Source organism: Globicephala melas, chromosome 9 (assembly GCF_963455315.2).
Source record: "Globicephala melas chromosome 9, mGloMel1.2, whole genome shotgun sequence".
In the NCBI taxonomy this organism is placed as follows: domain Eukaryota; kingdom Metazoa; phylum Chordata; class Mammalia; order Artiodactyla; family Delphinidae; genus Globicephala; species Globicephala melas.
The window spans coordinates 70,171,031-70,193,428 of NC_083322.1; the positions used below are offsets into that span (position 1 = coordinate 70,171,031).

A 22,398-nucleotide genomic window follows, 5' to 3' on the forward strand; every position below is an offset into this window, starting at 1 on the left:
TGACTTGTAGTGATTTTGAACATTTTTTCCACATAAATGCTAGAATTTCTTCCCCTATGCTGAATTTGTTTGTGCCCTTTGCCCATTTTTCTTTTAGATTGTTCTCTTTTGTTACTGATTGGTAAGAGCTTTTTGTATATTACTGAAATTATTTTTCTATTATAGTAAAATATATATCATAAAATTTACCATTTTAACCCTTTCTGAGTATACACTTTAGTGACATTAAGTACCTTCACATTTTTGTGCAACCATCACCAATATTCATCTTCAGAACTTTTCCATCATCCCAAAGTAAACAACAACAACAACAACAACAAAAACATGGTTAGATGCCACAGAGTAGGTGGCTATGTCTTAACCATGTGTTATGCAGGCCCAAGGACCTCTTTCATCCCTGGCAAGAGGATTGCTAAGCTTTTCTCCTTTCATACAACACTAGAAAAACTTCTTGAATGATATAATCCCCTAATTGTTTTTCTGGATCCAGAGCTTCCTTGATTATTGCTACTTCACTTTAAAAGATGTATTCATATATTAAATAAACAGACGAAAAGCTTTTGTCATATGACCATCTTACTGAGAAAGTTCTTTTCTGTCGAGTCTTTGTAGTTCTTCCACTTTTTATTTAATCTACTGGTTTTTGATGTTTTTCTTGCCTGCCAATGTGGTATTTCCAGCTGTGCATGGAAATTAATTTTCTATTTGAATAGTCAATTCCAGGAAACTATCTATTAAGGTTATAGGAGGCAAAGAGAATGTTGTTTTACAAGTTTTTTTCTGGTATTCTTGGCATTATAAGGGGGGGAAAGTTGATCTAAGAGTTCATGATTGGCAGTTTATTTTTGTTTTTAACTAATATTATTTAAGTATAAATAAAATAAACTTTGCCACTGATAACAGAAGTGCTCAACAATAGAATGTGTATGGCACTGAAAACTTATCCTCCATTTAACAAAACCATTGTAAATGGATCTTTCCTGCACTCTGAAACCTTTTTTGGATGATAGATCCCTTTGTGTATCTGACTGGTTCTATGGAATCTCAAAATCTAAGGTCCATAGAATCTTATCCAAAACCCTAGGGGCCAGGTATGTTTTGGAACTGAGAATTTATAAGATTTTAAAAAGGTAGTATGGAGCACATACTCAGTGTTACATGTTATGTAACCTTTAATGGGATCTGGGACAACTACTCATAATAAAAACAATTAATATTCCTGCAGTGAAATTCATAGATATTAATGCTAAATGAGATGAAGACAATAAACAGCCTCTTGTCTTTCTAGGCCAGTTTTTGTTGCTAGATGAGCTTAGATTTATTGCCAAATGAGTTATGGAAAATCTTTGTTGTTTGGGATCATGGATAAGGAATGAACAGCATTTCACCTGTGCTTTAGGGACTGCCAGCTGCCTCGGTTAGAAGTGGCTTGGCTCCATCCTCCAGCCGTGCTGATTCTCCTTGGGCCCATTCAAATTGTGGACTTAGCATTATCAGTATTACAGACGTGTTTTTGCTTCTGGGGCTCTACCTAATACTCAGTTATTCTTCTGCTGAATTTAATCTCTTGTTTTTCAGCCATTCTGTGCCTGGGTTCTGATCCTTTATACCAGTATATTTATCATTTTGGTAAATGTCTCATTACATATATATATATTTTTTTCAGTGTCTCTATTCCTTTTCATTGGTTATTTTCAGTTTTTGAAATGCCTTTTCCACTCCTCCTCCTGTTAAATTTATCCCCTACCACATTGTTCTACTATTTAGATTCTACAGTTTAGATTTTCCCTCTGTTAAATTACTTGTATTCTCTTAGAGTTTTGTACCTTTGTTATAGCATGAAATACATTGCTCCATAATTATTTGAATAATTATCTATCTCTCACATGAAACTGTAAGGTCCTTGAGCGTAGTACCTCTCTGTATATCCATTACTTTACACATCACAGATTCAAAGATTTTCAGCCCAAGATAAATAGAAGGTATGTATTTGGAGGCCGTAGGGTGAGACTGGGGACTAGGGAGAGAGGAATGTACAACAGAAATAAAACAGAGTACAAGACAGAGTAGTTTAGAGTAAGCTAAACATCTGTTTAGCTTAAATGCATATGAGGTTTAGAAAATTAAAAGATATTTATATGGTTTGTAGAATTAGGAAAACTTCAAAAAGGAGTTGAAGCTGGAGACAAATCTTAGCAGGTAGATGGGATTGGGGTAGGCAGAGAAGAATGCACAGTGCTTTCCAGAAAAGGAGAGTATGTTGAGTAGAGAAAGGGCATTGATGAGTGAAGAACATACTTTACTATTGGCCACTTATAATGTAAGTTCTGGTTTAGGAGACTGATGGAAGAAACAGGTCAGTGAGGCAGGTAGGGCTGGATTATATAGAACAATATATTATAAGGAAAAGAATTGGATCTATTTAGAGTAAGATGCCATTGTGAGTTAAGGAATAGAACAAGAATGATATGATGAAAACAACATTTTTGATAATAAGTGTATCCACAGTGTACCCAGTGATATATGAACTAAAGGATGGGACGGGGCTGTTTTACATCCTTCTGCTGGAAACCAGTAGGAGAGCATAAGGACCTGAACTGAGATAATGGTAGTGAGAGTGAGAATAAAGAGTGTGAAACTTTTGCAAAGTAAAACCGTAGTGTGATGGTTCATTTTTTGTGTCAATTTGACTGAGCCAGTGGGTGCTGAGATATTTGGTCAAACGTTATTCTGGGTGTTTCTCTGAGGGTGTTTTTTGATAAGATTAAAATTTGAATCTGTAGACTGAGTAAAGCAGATTGAACCTCTATAATATGACTGGGCCTCATGCAGTTTGTTGAAGGCCTGAGTAGAACAAAAGTCTCACCTCCCCCAGATGAGAGAGAATTCTGTCTGACAGCCTTCACACTGGAACCTTAGTTCTTCCTGATTTTATAGCAGCTTGCTGGCCTTGACACACTAACTGGGACATCAGTGAACTCTGCAGATTTTGGACTCACCGGCCCCCATGTTGTGTGAGCCAATCTCTTATATAATAAATCTTTGTTTCTCTGGAGAACCTTGACTAATACACATAGGATATAGAGACTGACTAGATAATGGGAGCCACAGGTGAGTTAAAGGTGACTTAAAATTTAGGACTCAGAATTCTGGAGAATAATAATAGTAGGAATAGGAATGGGGAAATTGAAAATAAGAAGTCAGTTTTGAGCGAGAATATGTTTGGTTTTGGTTTTGTTGGCTGTGAAGTGAAATTGGGGATTTAAGTGAAGTTATTTTAAGCGGCTGCAGTAACTTAGGCAGCTTGTATGGGTTAGACTGGGTGTGGCATCTTGAAATCATCTGCAAGCAGGTGAACCAGAAGCCAGTTGACAGAACAAAGTCCACCGGGCAGTGAGAGAGAGAAGCCCAGGGTAAGGATTTGAGGCTCTCCAGGAAGGAATTACGGCTAGAGGAAAAGATGAGTCAGTGTACAGAAAACTAGTTGTTACCAGAGTTCAGTCTTGACACTGGTTTGTCTGTCTCACGCACTAGAACGCGAGTCCTATGAGGGCAACTATTTACCCACTTCTGTTTCCCCAGCTTTAAATGTTGTTCTTCAAATACTCAAGATCTCTGGACATTGCTTTTACTTTTATTTTTCACTTTAAATGAAGACTGAAAGGAATTAGGAATCTTTGCTCTAATCTTGACTTGGCATTTAAGTAGATGTTTAGAGTCATGCTTCACCTTTTAATTCCTGGAATTTTAATTTCCTTTTATAAAAATGTGAAGGTTGGTTTAAGAATTTTTAGGATTCCTTACAGATGAGTAATACTGAGAAAATGACTATATGTCAAAAAGTTGTTCTAAGCTGCAGAAGTAGCGTTGAGTAAATTCAGAAAATAAATGAAAATTTATAGCTTATCTTCTTTGTCACCTATGTTTTTGAAGTTTTTATTAATTTCAGTCAAAATATTGTAACATATATGAAATGAATCAAAGCTTTTTTTTTTTTTTTTTTTTGCAGATCTCTAGAACTTATTCATCTAGTGTACCTGAAACTTTATATTCCTTCTAATAGTTCTCTGTTGCCTATGGGACACTGGAGGACATATTGAAATTCAAGACTCTGCATTATCTTGTCTTTAACTGTCTCACATTATTTTTTTTTTAAACATCTTTATTGGAGTATAACTGCTTTACAATAGTGTGTTAGTTTCTGCTTTATAACACACTGAATCAGTTATACATATACATACGTTCCCATTTCTCTTCCCTCTTGCATCTCCTTCCCTCCCACCGTCCCTATCCCACCCCTCTAGGTGGTCACAAAGCACCGAGCTGATCTCCCTGTGCCATGCGGCTGCTTCCCACTAGCTATCTATTTTACGTTTGGCAGTGTGTATATGTACATGCCACTCTCTCACTTTGTCACAGCTTACCCTTTCCCCTCCCCGTATCCTCAAGTCCATTCTCTAGTAGGTCTGTGTCTTTATTCCCGTCTTGCCCCTAGGTTCTTAATTAACTTTTTTTTTTCTTAGATTGCATATGTATGTGTTAGCATACAGTATTTGTTTTTCTCTTTCTGACTTACTTCACTCTGTATGACAGACTTTAGGTCCATCCATCTCACTACAAGTAACTCAGTTTCGTTTCTTTTTATGGCTGAGTAATATTCCATTATATATATGTGCCACATCTTCTTTATCCATTCATCTGTTAATGGACACTTAGGTTGCTTCCATGTCCTGGCTATTGTAAATAGAGCTGCAATGACCATTTTGGTACATGACTCTTTTTGAATTATGGTTTTCTCAGGGTATCTGCCCAGTAGTAGGATTGCTGGGTCGTATGGTAGTTCTATGTTTAGTTTTTTAAGGAACCTCCATACTGTTCTCCATATTGGCTGTACCAATTCACATTCCCGCCAGCAGTGTAAGAGCGTTCCCTTTTCTCCACACCCTCTCCAGCATTTATTGTTTGTAGATTTTTTGATGATGGCCATTCTGACCAGAGTGAGATGATATCTCATTGTAGTTTTGATTTGCATTTCTCTAATGATTAATGATGTTGAGCATTCTTTCGTGTGTTTGTTGGCAATCTGTTTATCTTCTTTGGAGAAATGTCTGTTTAGGTCTTCTGCCCATTTTTGGATTGGGTTGTTTGTTTTTGTTATTGAGTTGCATGAGCTGCTTGTAAATTTTGGAGATTAATCCTTTGTCAGTTGCTTCATTTGCAAATATTTTCTCCCATTCTGAGGGTTGTCTTCTCGTCTTGTTTATGGTTTCCTTTGCTGTCCAAAAGCTTTTAAGTTTCATTGGGTCCCATTTGTTTATTTTTGTTTTTATTTCCATTTCTCTAGGAGGTGAGTCAAAAAGGATCTTGTGGTGATTTATGTCATAGAGTGTTCTGCCTATGTTATCCTCTAAGAGTTTGATAATGTCTGGCCATACATTTAGGTCTTTAATCCATTTTGAGTTTATTTTTGTGTATGGTGTTAGGGAGTGATTTAAACTCATACTTTTACATGTACCTGTCCAGTTTTCCAGCACCACTTATTGAAGAGGCTGTCTTTCTCCACTGTATACTCTTTCCTCCTTTATCAAAGATAACGTGACCATATGTGCATGGGGTTATCTCTCGGCTTTCTATCATGTTCCATTGATCTATATTTCTGTTTTTGTGCCAGTACCATACTGTCTTGATTCCTGTAGCTTTGTAGTATAGTCGAAATCAGGGAGACTGATTCCTCCAGCTCCGTTTTTCTTTCTCAAGGTTGCTTTGGCTACTCGGGGTCTTTTGTGTTTCCATACAAATTGTGAAATTTTTTGCTCTAGTTCTGTGAAAAATGCCAGTGGTAGTTTGATAGGGATTGCATTGAATCTGTAGATTGCTTTGGGTAGTAGAGTCATTTTCACAATGTTGATTCTTCCAATCCAAGAACATGGTCTATCTCTCCATCTGTTTGTATCATCTTTAATTTCTTTCATCAGTGTAATACAATTTTCTGCATACAGGTCTTTTGTCTCCTTAGGTAGGTTTATTCCTAGATATTTTATTCTTTTTCTTGCAGTGGTAAATGGGAATGTTTCCTTAATTTCACTTCCAGAGTTTTCATCATTAGTGTATAGGAATGCTAGAGATTTCTGTCCATTAATTTTGTATCCTGCTACTTTACCAAATTCATTGATTGGCTCTAGTAGTTTTCTGGTAGCATCTTTGGGATTCTCCATGTATAGTATCATGTCATCTGCAAACAGTGACAGCTTTACTTCTTTTCCAATTTGGATTCCTTTTATTTCTTTTTCTTCTCTGATTGCTGTGGCTAAAACTTCCAAAACTATGTTGAATAAGAGTGGTAAGAGTGGGCAACCTTGTCTTGTTCCTGATCTTAGTGGAAATGGTTTCAGTTTTTCACTATTGGGGATGTTGTTGGCTGTTGGTTTGTCATATGTGGCCTTTATTATGTTGAGAAAAGTTCCCTCTGTGCCTACTTTCTGGAGGGTTTTTATCAAAAATGGCTGTTGAATTTTGTTGAAAGCTTTTTCTGCATGTATTGAGATGATCATATGGTTTTTCTTCTTCAATTTGTTAATATGGTGTATCATGTTGATTGATTTGCGTATATTGAAGAATCCTTGCATTCCTGGGGTAATCCCCACTTGATCATGGTGTATGATTCTTATAATGTGCTGTTAGATTCTGTTTGCTAGTATTTTGTTGAGGATTTTTGCATTTATGTTCATCAGCGATATTGGCCTGTAGTTTTCTTACTTTGTGACATCTTAGTCTGGTTTTGGTATCAGGCTGATGGTGGCCTCGTAGCATGAGTGTGGGAGTGTTTCTCCCTCTGCTATGTTTTGGAAGAGTTTGAGAAGGATAGGTGTTAGCTCTTCTCTAAATGTTTGATAGAATTCGCCTGTGATCCATCTGGTCCTGGGCTTTTGTTTGTTGGAAGATTTTTAATCTCAATTTCAGTGCTTGTGATTGGACTGTTTATATTTTCCATTTCTTCCTGGTTCAGTCTCGGAAGGTTGTGCATTTCTAAGAATTTGTCCATTTCTTCCAGGTTGTCCATTTTATTGTCATAGAGTTGCTTGTAGTAATCTCTCATGATCCTTTGTATTTCTGGAATGTCAGTTGTTACTTCTCCTTTTTCATTTCTAATTCTATTGATTTCAGTCTTGTCTCTGTTTTTCTTGATGAATCTAGCTAATGGTTTATCAATTTTGTTTCTCTTCTCAAAGAACCAGCTTTTAGTTTGATTGATCTTTGCTATTGTTTCCTTCATTTCTTTTTCATTTATTTCTGATCTGATCTTTATGATTTCTTTCCTTCTGCTAACTTCGGGTTTTTTTAAAATTCTTTCTCTAATTGCTTTCGGTGTAAGGTTAGGTTGTTTATTTGAGATGTTTCTTGTTTCTTAAGGTAGGATTGTATTGCTATAAACTTCCCTCTTAGGACTGCTTTTGCTGCATCCAAAAGGTTTTGGGTCATTGTGTTTTCGTTGTCATTTGTTTCTAGGTATTTTTTGATTTCTTCAGAGATCTCCTGGTTATTAAGTAGTGTATTGTTTAGCCTCCATGTGTTTGTATTTTTTACAGATTTTTCCTGTAATTGATATCTAGTCTCATAGCGTTATGGTCGGAAAAGATACTTGATATGATTTCAATTTTCTTAAATTTACCAAGGCTTAATTTGTGACCCAAGAGGTGGTCTATCCTGGAGAATGTTCCATGAGCACTTGAGAATAATGTGTATTGTTGTTTTTGGATGGAATGTCCTATAAATATCAATTAAGTTCATCTTGTTTAATGTATCATTTAAAGCTTGTGTTTACTGATTTATTTTCATTTTGGATAACCTGTCCATTAAAGTGGGGTGAAGTGGGGTGTTAAGGTGAAGTGGGGAGTTAATGTCCCCTACTGTGATGGTGTTACTGTTGATGAAGTGGGGTGTTAAAGTGGGTGAAGTGAAGTGGGGTGTTAAAATCCCCTACTATGATGGTGTTACTGTCGATTTCCCCTTTTATGGCTGTTAGTATTTGCCTTATGTATTGAGGTGCTCCTATGTTGGGTGCATAAATATTTACAGTTGTTATATCTTCTTCTTGGATTGATCCCTTGATCATTATGTAGTGTCCTTCTTTGTCTCTTGTAATCGTCTTTATTTTACAGTCTATTTTGTCTGATATGAGAATTGCTCCTCCAGCTTTCTTTTAATTCCCATTTGCATGGAATATCTTTTTCCATCCCTTCACTTTCAGTCTGTATGTGTCTCTAGGTCTGAAGTGGATCTCTTGTAGACAGGATATTTATGGGTCTTGTTTTTGTATCCATTCAGCCAGTCTATGTCGTTTGCTTGGAGCATTTAATCCATTTACATTTAAGGTAATTATTGATATGTATGTTCCTATTACCATTTTCTTAATTGTTTTCTGTTTGTTATTGTAGGTCTTTTCCTTCTCTTGTGTTTCCTGCCTGGAGAAGTTCCTTTAGCATTTGTTGTAAAGCTGGTTTGGTGGTGCTGAATTCTCTTACCTCTTTGTTGTCTGTAAAGGTTTTAATTTCTTCATCAAATCTGAATGAGATCCTTGCTGGGTAGAGTAAACTTGGTTGTAGGTTTTTCCCTTTCATCACTTTAATATGTCCTGCCACTCCCTTCTGGCTTGTAGAGTTTCTGCTGAAATATCAGCTGTTAACTTTATGGGGATTCCCTTGTGTGTTATTTGTTGTTTTTCCCTTGCTGCTTTTAATATTTTTTCTTTGTATTTAATTTATGATAGTTTGATTAGTGTGTGTCTTGGCGTGTTTCTCCTTGGATTTATCCTGTATGGGACTCTCTGTGCTTCCTGGATTTGATTAACTACTTCATTTCCCATGTTAGGGAAATTTTCAACTATAATCTCTTCATATATTTTCTCTGTCCCTTTCTTTTTCTCTTCTTCTTCTGGGGCCCCTATAATTCGAATGCTGGTGCGTTTAATGTTGTCCCAGAGGTCTCTGAGACTGTCCTCAATTCTTTTCATTCATTTTCTTTATTCTGCTCTGTGATAGTTATTTCCACTCTTTTATCTTCCAGGTTACTTATCCATTCTTCTGCCTCAGTTTTTCTGCTACTGATCCCTTCTAGAGAATTTTTAATTTCATTTATTGTGGTGTTCATCACTGTTTGTTTGCTCTTTCGTTCTTCTAGGTCCTTGTTATATGTTTCTTGTATTTTCTCTATTCTATTTCCAGGATTTTGGATCATCTTTACTGTCATTATTCTGAATTCTTTTTCAGGTAGACTGCCTATTTCCTTTTCATTTGTTAGGTCTGGTGGGTTTTTACCTTGCTCCTTCATCTCCTGTGTGTTTTTCTATCTTCTCATTTTGCTTAACTTACCGTGTTTGGGGTCTCCTTTTCACAGGCTGCATGTTCATAGTTCCCATTGTTTTTGATGTCTGTCCCCAGTGGGTAAGGTTGGTTCCTTGGGTTGTGTAGGCTTCCCGGTGGAGGGGACTAGTGCCTGTGTTCTGGTGGATGAGGCTGGATCTTGTCTTTCTGGTGGGCAGGTCCACATCTGGTGGTGTGTTTTGGGGTGTCTGTGGCCTTATTAGGATTTTAGGCAGCTTCTCTGATGATGGGTGGGGTTGTGTTCCTGTCTTGCTAGTTGTTTGGCGTAGGGTGTCCAGCACTGTAGCTTGCTGGTCGTTGAGTGAAGCTGGGTCTTGGCGTTGAAATGGAGATCTCTGGGAGATTTTCGCCGTTTTATATTACGTGGAGCTGGGAGGTCTCTTGTGGACCAGTGTCCTGCACTTGGCTCTCCCACCTCAGAGGCACAGCCCTGATGCCTGGCTGGAGCACCAAGATCATTTCATCCACACAGCTCAGAATAAAAGGGAGAAAAAATAGAAAGAGAGAAAGAGAGAGAGAGAGAGAGAGAGAGAGAGAGAGAGAGAGAGAGAGGAAGAAGGAAAAAGAAAGAAAGAAGATAAAATAAAATAAAGTAAAATCAAATATAATAAAGTTATTAAAATAAAAAATAATTATTAGGAAACAATTTTTAAAACGTAATAAAAAAAGAAAAGTGCACAGACAGAACCCTAGGAGAAATGGTAAAAGTAAAGCTATAAAGACAAAATCACACACAGAAGCATACACATACCCACAAAACGAGAAAAAGGGAAAAAAAAAAAAATATATATATATATATCTTTGCTCCCAAAGTCCACTTCCTCAATTTGGGATGATTCATTGGCTATTCAGATATTCCACAGATGCAGCGTACATCAAGTTGATTGTGGAGATTTAATGCTCTTCTCCTGAGGCTGCTGGGAGAAATTTCCCTTTCTCTTCTTTGTTCGCACAGCTCCCAGGGTTCAGCTTTGGATCTGGACCCGCCTCTGCGTGTAGGTCGCCTGACGGCGTCTGCTTTTCACTCAGACAGGACGGGGTTAAAGTAGCGGCTGATTAGGGGGCTCTGGCTCACCCAGGCTGGGCGGAGGGAGGGGTACAGATGCAGGGTGAGCCTGCGGCGGCAGAGGCCAGAGTGACGTTGCAACAGCCTGAGGCGCCCCGTGTGTCTTCCGGGGAAGTTGTCCGTGGATCACGGAACCCTGGCAGTGGCGGTCTGCACAGCCTTCTGGGAGGGAAGGTGTGGATAGTGACCTGTGCTTGCACACAGCCTTTTTGGTGGCTGCAGCAGCAGCCTTAGCGTCCCATGCCCGTCTCTGGGGTCCGCGCTCATAGCTGCGGCTCGCGGCCGTCCCTGGAGCTCCTTTAAGCAGCGCTCTTAATCCCCTCTCTTCGCGCACCGGGAAACAAAGAGGCAAGACGTAGTCTCTTGCCTCTTCGGTGCTCCAGATTTTTTCCCGGACTCCCTCCCGGCTGGCTGTGGCACACTAACCCCTTCAGGCTGTGTTCACGCAGCCATCCTCAGGCCTCTCCCTGGGATCCTACCGAATCCCGAGCCTCAGCTCCCAGCCCCCGCCCGCCCCAGTGGGTGAGCAGACAAGCTTCTCGGACTGGTGAGTGCTGGTCAGCGCCCATCCTCTGTGCGGGAATCTCTCTGCTTTGCCCTCTGCACCCCTGTTGCTGCGCTGTTCTCCGCGGCTCCAAAGCTGCCCCCCCGCCACCCCCTGTCTCCACCAGTGAAGTGGCTTCTTAGTGTGTGGAAACTTTTCGTCCTTCACAGCTCCTTCCCAGAGTTGCAGGTCCTGTCCCTATTCTTTTGTCTCTGTTTTTTCTTTTTTCTTTTGCCCTACCCAGGTACATGGGGGAGTTTCTTGTCTTTTTGGAAGTCTGAGGTCTTCTGCCAGTGTTCAGTAGGTGTTCTGTAGGAGCTGTTCCGCATGTAGATGTATTTCTGATGTATTTGTGGAGAGGAAGGTGATCTCCGCATCTTACTCTTCCGCCATCTTGAAGCTCCTCCATAAATCAAAGCTTTTCTATAACCTTGTCTAAAAGCAACTTTGGACCAAAATAATTTCTTCTTAAATACTAAAGGTGTGATTTAAAAAAAAAATTTTTTTTTACAGGAGGCCTAACCCTACTTTATATGGTTAAAATTAATAAAGATGTTAAACAAAAACCCAGGAAAAAACTATAAGCAGCATTTTTCCTTAAATTCCAAATACTGTAAAGAAATTTTAGTTCTTATGGGACTTCCCTGGCAGTCCAGTGGTTAAGACTTTGCCTTCCAATGCAGGGGGTGTGGGTTCCATCCCTGGTGGGGGAGCTAAGATCCCACATGCCTCTTGGCCAAAAAACCAAAACATAAAACACAAGCAATATTGTAACAAATTCAATAAAGACTTTAAAAATGGTCCATATCAAAAAAAAATCTTTAAAACAAAAGAAATTTTCTTTCTTATGGAGTTTTTGTTCTATTACAAAGACTTTACTCTTTTTAAAAATTTTTTATTGGGGTATAGTTGCTTTACAATGTTGTGTTAGTTTCTGTTGTACAACAGAGTGAGTCAGCGATATGTATACATATATCCCCTCCCTCTTGGAGCTCCGTCCCATCCCCACCCCCATCCCACCCATCGAGGTCACCACAGAGCACCAAGCTGAGCTCCCTGCGCTATACAGCAGGTTCCCACTAGCTATCTGTTTTACAAATGGCAGTGCACATGCATCAATCCCAGTCTCCCAATTCATCCCACCTGCCCCCCTCTCCCTGTGTCCACATGTCCGTTCTCTACGTCTGCATCTCTATTCCTGCCCTGCAAGCCTTTTCACTGTTAAAATTTTCTTATGGAATCAACTTATGAAATTTTAAAAAAGAGGAATCACTGGTTAAAATGATCCTATGTGTTTACTGTATTTTATTCAAAATTATATTGCACTTCCTCATATGTTTCTTGATCTATATTAACATCAGATAATCTCACAATACCCATTTTTAATTTACTTTGGAAGAATACTTTCTGTTCTGAATGGCACATTCGGATAAGGCATATCCAATATCAGTTTTAGGTATTTGATCAATGTGTGATATTTAAATTGTAGTCTATACCCTTTAACAATTTTTCTGACTGTACAATTTGAAATATGGTGAATTTCTAAAAGTAGTTTGGAAAAAGTATGACATCTCTATTTAAAAAATGTACAACGTGAATGTTGATATATTTCACACAGAAACTATTGAATAGTTAGGGAATAAATGGCATAAACTTTAATCTGAAGGCATTAAAAATCAACATTTTCTTTATTAAATGAAACTTCTCGAGTCTCCAGTTTGTGTGTTGTGTGTTAGATATTGTTTATCATTCTAATTGTCTGCCTTCTCACTTTCTGTTTTGTGAAGACACTGTCTGTGACCAGTCTTGCTCAGTGACCATCTACAATGTGCAACTTCCATCTGGAAATAATCTGTCTTAAACTAACAAAGTGCTGATGTTGTTTTTTATATGTCTCTTCTATTTGCTTTAAGTCTCCTTAATTAAGGACAATTAACAGTTAAGAATTCTCTCAGAAAATAGACAGTGTCATAACAGTAATCAGATATGTACTTTTCTGATACAATTCCTCTATCTACAAAGTAAAATCTAGATATGTTATTTATTTTCAATAGTAATACTTTAAAATTATTTATTTTTACTTCACACAGATCCCAAATTTCTGGATTTCTTGTGAAGGCGAGTAATTTATCTTTGAATTGATTTTGCTTTTGTGTCTCTTTATATCCCAGTCATTTAGTTATTCATGTTGGTCAGGTGGCATCTTAGATCAGTTTGTATTGTGTATTACACACGAGGACCTACTTTTACTGTTTGCTCTGCGATCAGATTTGTAGGAGATTAAAAAAAATAAAATCTGCTTATTCAGTAACTTAAAAAAGCATTAGTAAAACTTTTGTGCCATCTTTGCTCCATTTATTAGTCACACTAATGACTGCTTTGCTTCTCAGTAATTTTCCATTTGTAACATTTTATACCTGGATACACAAATGTAATGCAATTGAACTCGAAAACAATTCTCTGTCTGGTGGAAATAATGTACTTATCTCATTGAAACAACTGACTTGTTTAAAAATACACAGAAATTCTAGTTCTGCTCAGATTGTGGTTACCTGTAATTTGTAAGGAATTTCCAGGAAGAATTAAAATCCTCTGGTGTAATGGGATCAGTGGTTGAATCCATTGGTTGTGAGTGATAAATTTCCATACAGAATCCCTCTCTCATACACACCTCTATTTGGAACCATTTTGGGTTTGAGAGCTTTTTTCAATAATCCAGCTTTTTTGGCTGGATCTCTGGAAAACTGCACTTCAAAGGCTGTATCTTGCAGTGAAAACTTCATGTTGACTTGTAGTTCTATGTCAGTGGAACATTTTAGCACTTTTTGGCCTGGTTCAAATGTTTCTTGGCATTTCCTGAGGGGTTTGGCCCATCCCATCTATAGGATCACATTGGATTTGGTATAAACTATAAAAACAGTAATTCATCTGCAAGCTAATTTGGGATTTTATTGAGTTTTGGTAATGGACTAACACCATTGGGCAGTTGAGGATTCAGTATTTTTTAAGAATATTTCTAAGGACATATTTACTTTAAAAATAATACAAAAAGAGACAACTTTTCCTTTGGCCTGGCACTTATTCTTCTTGTATCTGATCTTTTCAGAGGTCAATGTCCTATTTTAATTCCTTATTATAATTTTTTCTCCTCAACAGTTTTTAAAGCTACTGCAGATATACAGCTTTTTCTTCTTTCTTAAAGGGAGATTGCTCTGGTTGTTGGCTGACTTGTGATGTGGGACTTATACAGGTTTTCATTTTTTCCTTTAAAGGTGCTGCCAAAGCTAGTTAATTTTAGTTATAACATCATAGAATGTTGGTGCCTTAGGCGCCCTACAGATAGTTTGGTCCAACCCTCATTTTAATCATGGGGGACCATGCCCAGTTTCTTAATTGTCACAGGAAGCTATGGCACTGTTAGGCTGGAACTCTTGACTACCTTGCAGCAGAGCCAGTCTACAGAAGCCCCCAGGGACTGCTTAAAAATGTGCCCCCATTCCCTGTCTCAGATTTTGTATCTTTAGGTAGTTTTCCTTAATGATTTTTAAATTTAGTTCCCCATACTTCATATTAATTTGGAAAACCAGCCAAAATTTTTGTTTTGTATTTGGTTGGGATTCCAGAGTATTATGTACTCTTCCTTTCTTCTTGTGTTCTGAGCCACAAAGAAACGAATATAGGAAAGAGAACGGGTTCAGAATAACTGCTTAATTACAAATAATGCTGGGTTTTAGAACATATCATGGACCCAAGGCTGAACCTGGCTTCCTGTGCCTCCCCCAAGCGCCTATTGAACTTAGCCACTGGGTCATAGATGGACAAGTGTGGAACTATGTGCCTTTTTTTTTTTTTCTCTTGCTTTACCACCAATGTCTTGACACCACTGTCATTTACACTTTTTCCCCTGAAAGATGAGTTATTTTCCCATTATTCTCCTGAATAGTGTCAAAAAAGCAAGGGTAGTGAAGTCATCTTAGGCAATTGATTATTTACAATTGAGGAAAATAAATGAGAATTAAGCAGCTGGTAATGAGACCCTGTACACATACTCAGAATACTTCACAGTAGTGAGAAATGAATAACTTCTCTACTCTCTCATCACCAGGCCCTTTCTCTTCTTCTGATATTTTTAAGAAGAGAAAGCTGGGGAAGACATTTGCCTCTCTATTTGCCATATTTGTTGAAGCTCTAGACCCCTGCCAGCACCCACCGTTATAATTTAACAGAAGATTCAAATAATTTTGTTTTGTTTGTTTTGCTTTTGTGTTCCTTTGGGACCAAACTAAGTAAAAATTCAGGTCATAGAACTCTCCTGGAATTTTTAGTTGGTTTTTTCATTTTATGTAGGTAGGTTTCTACTAGGTTTCACTACTTTATTTTTTTCAGGATAGTTTTTAATGAGTATCTTGTTTCTTTACCTTCTACACTAGGTCTTTAAGATAGTTACCTATGACACCCCAGAGAACATCTAACAGTTTCCTTCCTAAAAGGGGATTTTTTTCCTTAGGATTTCTTGCCCTGTGAAGCACGTTGCACCTTTGTGCAGATACTTGTTCTTGATTCAGAGGTAAATTGAACGTCATTTAAAATTTGAATATTCTGGATACTCATGCCTTCTCTCCCAACTGTTATTCTTATGCTTACTAAGCAGTTACTTCCTTTTAGTAGGTTCAAGCCCATTTAGATAAAAAGATACTGAATTGCAGAAGTGTAAATCTAAGGTTTTATGTTGTAAGATGTTAAAATTTAAGATGTTTCAATACCATTCTTGGAATCAAAATCATGTTTAAGATTAATTGTTTCTGAAGAAGTGGTGTTGTTGATGTCTCTTGAATCATCACATTGTTTTTTTTAATGGGCATGTCAAGTTATCTGTTATAGTGGAAACTGGGAGATAACGCACAGGAAATAGCACAGAGAAAGTCATGGTACACAAGAGAAGGTGCCTAGGCAGTAGAGTATGGTAGAGACCATGGGCTCCGGAGCTGTGTACCTGGGTGGAAACTCAGTTCCAACACCAACTTTTGTAATCTCTCTCTTTCAGTTTGCTCATCTGCACAATGGGCATACTGACTAATGGTATCTGCTTCAAAAGTTCTTCTAAGGAATTAAATGAATTAATACATGTAAAGCATTTTAGGACAGTGTCTAAAATATCATACGTGCTCTATAAATGTTAGCTGTTAAACAGTCTTCCTGTTCCTAATTGGGTTAATGGATCAAGGTTCATCTGTATTTTCAAGTGTTTTTCTTAGTACACTATTATTTAGGAAAACTAGACTTTTCTGAGGTGTTCCTGGCTTGTATTTTTAAAAGTGAAATGTGCATCAAAAGATTATGAGCCTTAATTTTATATAATTTAACATTAATAATTAACCTGGGCTTTTTGGTTGTGTGAAATTATTTGATGATGTCAGGCAATATAGTTCCCACTGTCAAACTATATATGTGTATTGTCTTCATTGTTGGCATTGATTTTGGCACTAAAATTGTCGATATTCACAGTTGCTCACATTAGAAGGTAAATATTGAGAAAGCAGTTCTCCAATTATTGACAGATCTCAACAGGCATAAAATAGTTGGGTATTTTAGAGGAATGTAGGATAATCTGATACTTGGGGCCATAATACCCTAAGCAGAACATTTCATAATGTAATGTATATGTGTTTGGGGGAGGGTATTAAGTGGGTATGCCAATTTCAGGAATATTGAAGGAGAAGTTTTGGGGGAACCTGGAAGTTTTACTTTAGTTTGTATGATAATTAACTTGACTATATAAATACTAGGGAAATAATTAGAATCACAGATTATGTTGAATGCCTTAAAGAAATATGTTTGACAACTTTTAATTTTTCTTTCCTCCCACACACCACTTCCTAGTTTGTTTCTGGCACACCAGATGTGTCTCAACACAGTGACTGATCCGGGTAGAGTTGTATGAACACCCGTGATTGTGGGAAAATAAATTTTCTCATTTTGGTTACATTAATGAAACGATATGTAGAAGGAGCACTATTTTGCAGATATTGTTATACAGATATAAGGGGTAGCCTGCCCTTTCTTCAAACCTCTGCATCAGTGTTCTTTTTTTTGAAGCTGATATTGAAGTTTGTTTCCACATGGTGAATATACACAAAAGCTGATTGTAATCTTGTTTTTCATAGTTAGACACCAAAGGGCTACTTTGAGGCACAGGAATGAAGAGGGACGATTGGTGGGGAAAATTGGAAAAATAATTAGTCACAGGGAAAGGTTTCTAAATAATATTCTATTTTCAAGCTTATTTGAATAGGCCAATTAACTTGCTGTTTTTTAGCTTAAAATTAGCTTTAATTCTTGATTTCCATGGAGAAAATACTTTCTGTAGGCATTTTAATTTTGTCTTTCATTTATTTACTGTACTAATTTTCTTATCATTCTTAGCCTTTTCTCAATTTAAATGCCAGAGTAAGTATTACACCCCAGAAATTGTAATTTCTTTCAAAGGAACTAATTTTGTTTTTACCTTTGGCCTCATTTATGATTCTTCTGTATATCCCTAATTTTGAAAATCTAATAATTTATTTAATAATTTTTTCTCTCAATTTTTTTTTTTTTTTTTTTTTTGCGGTACACGGGCCTCTCACTGTTGTGGCCTCTCCCGTTGCGGAGCACAGGCTCCGGACGCGCAGGCTCAGCGGCCGTGGCTCACGGACCCAGCCGCTCCACAGCATGTGGGATCTTCCCAGACCGGGGCACGAACCCGTGTCCCCTGCATCGGCAGGCAGACTCTCAACCACTGAGCCACCAGGGAAGCCCTCTCTCAATTTTTAATTATAGAATACACAATATTACAACTAGAAAGAAACTGTGCCTTAACATACTAACTTGTACAATTTGTCTGTTTCCTTTCAGCTTCAGATCATATTCAGTTTCAATTTATATTGCCCTTTACATGTATTATACTCTTTAATGAGTGATTTTTAAAGAGCAGTTGTTTGATCATCTAATTTACTTAATCATTCCTCTGATGTTAAAGTATTTAACATTGTATTTAGACTTACAATGTTTGCTACTATAAATTATATCACCACAAAAATCTATTTGAAAATGCCTTTCCTCTCTCCCTCCCTCCCTCCCTCCCTTCCTTCCTTCCTTTTTGGAGTTATTTACTCATTTTAAACTTTCTGGTCTGATATTATTAGGTTAAAGCTTTTGAATTTTTTATGGATCAAAGAATGTGATTTTTAAAACATGGCTTTTGAAGTGCTTTGTTAAATTGCTTTCTAATATAAATTGCCAACAATAATGATGGGTTTATCAGTTTTACTTTCCCAAGAACCTGAATGGTGTTGGATATTGTTTCTTAGAATTTTTGTATTTATTAGTTAAATGAAAAATAACACTTCATTGTTGTTTTAATTTGCATTGCTTTGATAAATAAAATGTTTGAATGTTCTTTTTTTTAATGTGTGCTTAATAATTTGATTTCCCCTTGTATGTGTCCATGTTATCGACTTGTTTTCCTTCTGGATTTTATGTTTTTCTGTCACATTGTTAACCGCATCCCTGCTCCCGCCCCATAACATAGAAGACCTTTTATCCCTTGTACTCGTTAAACATACTTCTGCAATATGCTGTTTTCCTTTTACCGTGACTACTACTTTATTAGTATTAAAGATTAAACCACTACACAAAATTTACATCTTTTTGTTTCTTTTATTCACTCAAAGTTTAGAGAGCTATCATTCTTTCAGAAATACTCAATTTTATTTCATGCTAATATTTTATCAACTAAATTATATATAATATATATATACATATACATACATATATATAGAGAGAGAATGAGAACAGATTAGTATTATATTGTATGGTGTAAATTTTGAGTCATTTTCTCCTCAAATTACCAACCATTTATCTCAATATTATTTATTAAATAGCTTTCTTCCCCTACCCCCATTGTTTTTTTTTTTTTTGTGTGTGTGTGTGTGTGTTTTGCGGTACACGGGCCTCTCACTGTTGTGGCCTCTCCTGTTGCGGAGCACAGGCTCCAGACGCTCAGGCTGAGTGGCCATGGCTCACGGGCCTAGCCGCTTCGTGGCCTGTGGGATCCTCCCTGACCGGGGCACAAACCCGTGTCCCCTGCATTGGCAGGCGGACTCTCAACCACTGCGCCACCAGGGAAGCCCCCCATTGTTTTGAATTTCCTTTTCTGTCATATTATTGCATTCTTACATATAGATATCTTCCTGGACTTTCTATTCATATTCATTGAACTATTTCAGATTAGGCATCAAAACCACATTATTTAAATTATTATTGTTTTGCAATGTGTTTTAAAATCTAATAGATTCAGCTCTTCTCAAAAATCATTGAGCTTCTCCTGTGTTTCGGAAAAAGTGTGGACATAGAAATTAAAATTACCCAGTTTCCCCACTCCTGATAATCAAATTCCTTCCAGGAAACAGACATGTAAAAAGGTATTTGTACTATAATGTGATCAAAACCATGAAAGAGAGGTGAATACAGAACTGTGGTAGCACAGAGAATAGTATATTTTCATATGTTTATATTTTCTAGTTCTAGAGACAGTTTTATTTTAATTATAATTGCTACTTTTTTATGTCTACAAAATAACTTTTGGTTTTTTACATTTTGTAATCTTCTCACTCAGGATTAATGTCTGTGTTACTTATTTCCCAATTAAGATAGTTTTCTTTAATGTGAAATTCTTCTTAGAAAAATTTTAAGTTAAACATGTACATGTTATGAATATTGTTTGTGACAGTCTCTAGGTAATTCTGTATTTGATTTATTTCTTTAAAAAAAGCCTTTATTTTGGATTTAACACTCTCACTGAAAATTGGAGCACATGCTTCATCTTTCTTTTTTTTACTGGGAAGTACTCACACATTCACTGATAATACTACTGGGACTTGAAAGGGTTTAGCATATACGTAAGACACAAGCATAGAAGTGTCATTAATGTTTACTAATAATTAATTTTTGAGACCAACAGTAGGCCAATGAGAAATTCTTATGCCAAGAAAACCATATTCTTATGAAAACCTGATTGAAATTGTGGGAAACAATCTGTATTCTATTGCCATGGAAACTTCAGATTTCTCATCTTTGGCATGTGAATTATAGTTTCTATCATTGCAGCTGTTAATTGGTGACAAGGAGGGGATGAAAGGTGTTAAGGAGTTTTGGAAAATAAACACACATCAAATGGTAATCATTTCTGGAATTCTGTTTATATCAGTTGTTTAAATCCTACTTTTCAGATGCAGAGTAAAGTTTATTTCATTATTTCAGTTTGCTAATCTGTGCTTTATTTAAAAATATTTTTGTATTTGCAAATTAGGTTAGGAGTAAGCAGGACCTCAGTGACATAAATAAACAAATCCCAGTCGAAGCCTGTCTTAGGACTTTCTCTGTGTGTAATTCTTTTTATATACAAGGACACTTCTCTTGGCCAGAATCCCATTATAAAAAAGAAAAGAAAGGTGGGCATGTGGGGGGCTGAATATTCCCAGAGAGACTCTTCGAATTTCAGCCTTTCAATTCCTTGATTATTCTTGTGGCTATGGGAGCTGAAAGAATAATGAGAAGTTCATTTCCTATATGAATCGTATATACAATATGGGTATACACAGGGCCATTGACTTGACTAAATCGATGGCCCTTAAACAGTTCTCTTTTGGGGGAGCACAGTTTGCGGGGGGAGCATGGTGAAATTGTTTTAGTGGTTCAGTATTCTGTGACTTCAGAGTAAGTTCATGTGCAGGGAGCAGAGTGGCAGGCATTTGGTAATAAATTTAAGTTCAGGTGTTTATTTTATTTAATACATGCACTGCCTCATTCAAAAAAAATCACTTAAGACATCTTATAAGAACATACTCAACTTAATAATGAGCAAAAGTATAGAGAAGAAAAGACTCATTATCAGGAAAACATAAATAAATAGGAAGTCCTAATTACAAAATAGAAAATAAGTATTTTTAAAATTTATTACACATCATGTCTCTTACCACACACACACACACATATATTTATTTATTACAATTATTTGTTTTATGTATATTAAATCTCTATATTTGTGTTATTTAAAAAAACAAAAAAACAAATTGCATTCATGAGCCTTGGGAGAAACTCTACTATGTGAATCTCTAATTTCTAAAAGATATTCTTATACAGACCTTTATAAAGTGTGTACCAAGTGATGTACTTAGTAGTAAAGTTAAATGATTCCCTTTAAAAGAACTGGTTTACCTGTGGGTTATTTCAGATCAATCTATTAGGTACCTAATTTAAGAGTGGAAGCATAAGAAATGTTTGGGAGAGAAGAGCAGACATGATAAACGTGATGTAGAAAAGTTACTGAATCTTCTTGAGAGATAACTTCAAATGTTTCTTATCAGTTACCCAGATAACAACCTTTCACTTTTTCTGTCTCAATATCTAGCTCCCTCTTCTACCGAAACATTAGCTGCAGCAAACAAAACAAAAATAACTCCCCTAATCTGAAACCATTTTTAACTTGCGGATTGGGCTTAGTCACTTGTATCCAAAGTGTTCTGATGTCCATTATAAATTGCAACAAAGTCATCATTGGTAGCATAGCATATAGGAAGAAAATTTAACCAAAAAAAAAGTTGATCTAGCTGTCAATGAGAAGGGAAAGAAAGCTGAATAATAAATTAAACTAGCATGAGGAAGTGAAAAACAATGAGAGACTGGAAGATGCCATATAAATTATGTGGCATGTAAATTCTGAGTAAGAGTCTTGAAATGACATTTATTGAGTCAGAGAAGGACCCCTGCCTTACTCAGATGTGCGTTTTCTGCATTGTAAAAAATAAATTTATTTATTTGTTTATTTTTGGCTGTGTTGGGTCTTTGTTGCTGCACGCGGGTTCTCTCTGGTTGCAGTGAGCCGGGCCCACTCCTCGCCGCTGTGCGCGGGCCTCTCACTGCAATAGCCTCTCCCACTGCGGAGCACGGGCTCTAGGCACGCCAGCCTCAGTAGTTGTGTTTGGCGGGCTCCAGAGCACAGGCTCAGCAGCTGTGGCGCAGGGGCTCAGCTGCTCCACTGCATGCAGAATCCTCCTGGACCAGGGCTCAAACCTGCGTCCCCTGCACTGACAGGCAGACTCTTAGCCCTTGTGCCACCAGGGAACCCTGCATTTGGTTTTTATTACATACCACTTAATTGCCTATTGGTTAAGTTCTAATCCACTGAATAAAGAAAAGTAACTGTCAACATACCTTATTTAGCAGCCTTCCCTTTCCTTAAATCTTATTTTCTTTATTATGTCATTATTGCTAAGCTCTTTTAGTTCTTTTGGTCTGTTACCACCCCAATACTATTGTAGGCATGGATGTTTTAATGGAAAGGGCTAGTAATTTTTCTGGTTTTGTGA

At 37.1% G+C, this 22,398-nt stretch overlaps 1 non-coding gene across 1 annotated transcript; it reads right to left on the bottom strand.

Moving 5' to 3' along the window:
* Window positions 1-316: 316 nt before the first annotated feature.
* Window positions 317-439, bottom strand: LOC115853979 (U6atac minor spliceosomal RNA). The gene has a single exon (XR_004039819.1). It is a non-coding gene; the product is annotated as a U6atac minor spliceosomal RNA (small nuclear RNA).
* Between the last annotated feature and the right edge of the window lie 21,959 nt (window positions 440-22,398).